Source organism: Mustela erminea, chromosome 6, assembly GCF_009829155.1.
Source record: "Mustela erminea isolate mMusErm1 chromosome 6, mMusErm1.Pri, whole genome shotgun sequence".
Lineage (NCBI taxonomy): Eukaryota > Metazoa > Chordata > Mammalia > Carnivora > Mustelidae > Mustela > Mustela erminea.
The window spans coordinates 141,309,551-141,313,383 of NC_045619.1; the positions used below are offsets into that span (position 1 = coordinate 141,309,551).

Genomic DNA, 3,833 nt, shown 5'->3' on the forward strand with positions numbered 1-3,833 from the left:
AGACAGCACCAGGTGTAATACCTTACACACTCACATCTTTGACTGTTCTGAACCAGGCTGGGGACAAGACACAAGGGTCAAAACAGAGAATATTCATATGTGGCAAGCCTGCTTCAACTTTGGTTCTTCCGTTGGAGAGCCTGCAACCGCAGGGGCATGGCATGGGCTAGGAGTGGGCCCTATCCCCAGGAGGAAGTTCTTGCTGCTACCAGGGGAAGAGGGCGGTGTGGGCAAGCAAAAATCAAGGTGTGCCTCACAAGGGTAGGTCATGCATAAAGAGCAACTTGTGATAAGTATTGGACAAGTCTGTCTTTGTCAGGTTATGCATGGAATGACTTTATGACATATAAAGCAAAGAGTACAAACTTCAACCATTTGTTTTTTCATGTAACAGGTATTCAGTGTGTGTCTACACATACTACAGTGCTGAACAAGATAGATGTCTTTCCTTGCTCCTGAAGGTCCCTATCCCAAATGGGATTCATGTAGGAGACAAGTGAAATAAATGAAAATCCTGTGTTGTGGTTGCTAATGAGTAAACAAATCAGGTGCTATATAGTTACATGTAAGAGTACAGAAAGGACCATCACATTGAACAAATTCATGGGACACTAGGACATAGGATATCATGTTTTCTCATCTCATATTCAAATAGTACTTTCTACAGTGGCTCAGTGTGATCACCACGTATGTGCCTTCTCAAGAAATGACATCTCCACTGGGACCCAGAGATAAATGCAGTTGGTCAGCAAAAGGTTCTGAGAAGAAGGTTGGTCAGGAGAGAAAGGTGGTGAGAACAGAGGGGTTGGGATTATGCCTGAGGAAATACCAGAAACTTAAGTTAGAAAGATGAAATGACAGGATATGGGACAGAAACAGAGATCAGAGCACATGGATTTTCTAGAACATAGTAAGAGATTGGGCTTGATTCTAAAAGTGAGGGGAAACCATCGGAGGCATCTCAGCAGCAACTCAGATGTTTTTAAAGTGTAGGGTATGAATTTAGGTTCTGGAATGATCTAGGAGGTCAGCAATTTTCACCTAAGGTGAGAACAGAAGCTAGAAGGAAGGCCTAGAGGTCTCAGGACTTCTGGGTTGTTTAGATGAAGGAGATAGATAGAGACAAGGCAAGGGTCAAAGATAAAGCCCAAGTTTCTCACTGCACAAACTATGTGGATGGTGGTACCACTTGCTCTCTGTAGGGGGAGCAAGACGGAGGGGTATGCTTTTGCATGCACAGAATTTGAGGCTCTCATAAGTTGGGTACAGACTAGTATCTAGCACTTAGAATTGTGATGGTGGCTTTCAAGACAGTGCTCTGCATTTGCCATGTCTGGGAAGTTTTTTGAGAATAATCAAGGGTGTCTATGCAGCCAGATGACCTCAAAAGTGGAAGAAAATGAGATTGAAAAAGGTAAGTTGATACAAGAATGGCTTACAAGCACTGGGTCAGATTTTGTTAATATTTAAGATGAACTTCCCCCTTCTAAGTTCAACTTTGTTCTGTATTTCCAGATTTCCTCACCACCTCCATAGTAGTGAAAGCTTCCAGTGAGTGATATTCAAAAGAGATACAGAAGGCAGAAGAAAAAGACCGTATTTTATGTTGTCAGCTCTAAACAAGATCATGGGTATTTCTGGAAAGGTCCCAAGGTTTGGCCAGTGGCTTCAGGGTGGTACTGAGGATGACACACTCTGGGATGAAGCAACTGTGATCCTTTGCTGTAGCTTTTCTGTGATTCCTGGATTTCTGGATTTCCTTTTGGTTTTGTTTGTTTGTTTGTGTTTGTTTTTGTTTTTAATGATCAAGCTTGCATTTAGCAAGAGCTCATTGGTTGCGGGAAAATATGCAAGATTTAGGCAAAAGGAATTAATTACTCATATCTGCTTTTAATATTTAGGTGTTGGTGAGCCAGGGAAAGAATCTGTTTGCAAGAGGGAGAACCGCAAGTTGATAGAAAGTCCCGGGACTGAGATGATTTTTGGTTAATTGCAACTGTAAAGGAAGTCTCATGTGATGCAAGACACATTTTTGTCCGTGGAGCTCTCTGGTTTTCAAGAGCATGAGAAAACAACATAGATGACTGACTGATGAAATTGGTAAGAACGTGATTTGGGGCAAGCATGTTAATACATCAATATGACAGTATGAGAAAGGGGATTTTAAAAGATGTTATATTTAAATATTGGGCAGAAACCAGCAAAATGAAGTTTTACAAGTATATGATTTCTTTTTTTTCTCCCAAGTATATATTTCTTTTCAGAGAATTTATTTTGTTACATAGTCTTCCCAATCCCAATCGGAACTCTCGGTCAATGCTCATTCTTGTCATTGTTTTATCAGTGATCTTTAGGAGAAATATTCACTGGTTTAACAGGATCCTTGTCCCATTACCTAGTGTGTCTCGAGATGCCGGGGCATGCTCTCTCATATACTTCTTTTGTGTCCTCAGACAAGGGAGGATACTACAGCCTTAGTCTCAGTACTGAAACGCAGCTTAAGTGACACACCACCAATAATTTGCATAACGTTCATCCCACTTTTTGGAACCTCTTCTAAGGGAGTACGTTAAAATGTGGGAGACAAAAACATATGCATGACTGTGTTTTCCAAAACAAGCTATATAAAAAAATGAAATACTATAAACAACCAAAAATACATAGCAGATCCTCTGAAAGACACATTGTGCTCTTCTTTGAAATGGTGGCTATGAAGAAATGCAGCACTGTGCAAATGTTTATGCGATAATAGTAATAGCTTTTGGAGAATACAGATTTATATTTTTTCTTTAATTACATTCTATAAAATTTAAATTCTTAGGAAAAATACTGGAAGGAAATACCTAAAGTTATTAACCCAGTATTAGAATAGAATTGTGATGATTTTAAATTTTATTTTATCTAATATTACATATATATGTGCTTTTGCTTCTGTTTATATTGTAGTATTTTATTACATACATTGTATGGTACAGCTTGAACAACACTATCCTATGGAGCTCTGTAGGCAGAAAACCCCCTTCACCACACATTTTCTTTCTGTGCCCTGTCTTTATGCTATTATTCAATCTTGTGTATGCTTTATGTATCTGCCAATTTTCACAATGAAATTTTAATTTCTCTTGAGGGCAAAATTTAGGTTTTATTTCCTAAGGCCATCCTTTTGCAGTGCTTTGCACAAAATGCGCCCTTCATAAATACCTGTTAAACCAATAAATTATGTGTCAAAACCATCCACTGGTGTAAATTTTTTGATTGAAAAACAACTATCCTCCTTAATGAAACATGCAGCATGTACTACATTTAAATTACCAGCCAGTTTCAATTTCAGGTCAGTCTGTTTAAAATGAAAAAAAAAAAAAAATTAAATCAATAAATCAATAGAGTAGAAAATGTGACCAGTCCATGGTAGTATAATATAGTGGTCATTTGTCCTGTGCAGAACCAATCAGACATTTTTAACAGATCCTTAAGGAATTTTTTATTTTAAAACCTTGAGGGAAATTTTTCATCTAGAGACTAAGGAGGAAGAAAAATTATAAATACTTATGTGGTCACATGTTGAACTACAAATTCATCTTGAGTTCCTTACATGTGACTTAGCAGAGTGTTCTGACAATGTAACCCAGACACATTTTTTAAAAAATAAGCATATATCTACAAAATGAAAACAAATCTGTGTAGTTGTCTATGTAACAAAGATATATCATAGATTATTCAATGATCAAATGAAATATTGGATGGATATCCACAGCATGTACCAGTCTACGTAAGTGGAAACAGTACTGCAGGAACGTGTATATTTACTTATGTCTTCATAAATGTTCCTACAG

The 3,833-nt window shown here is 37.8% G+C and overlaps 1 long non-coding RNA gene across 1 annotated transcript; it reads left to right on the forward strand.

Annotated features, from left to right (window-relative positions):
- The first annotated feature begins 1,272 nt into the window (after positions 1–1,272).
- Positions 1,273–3,226, forward strand: LOC116592533. Its single transcript, XR_004286509.1, has 3 exons — positions 1,273–1,414; positions 1,516–1,653; positions 1,902–3,226. It is a non-coding gene; the product is annotated as an uncharacterized LOC116592533 (long non-coding RNA).
- Positions 3,227–3,833: the final 607 nt, after the last annotated feature.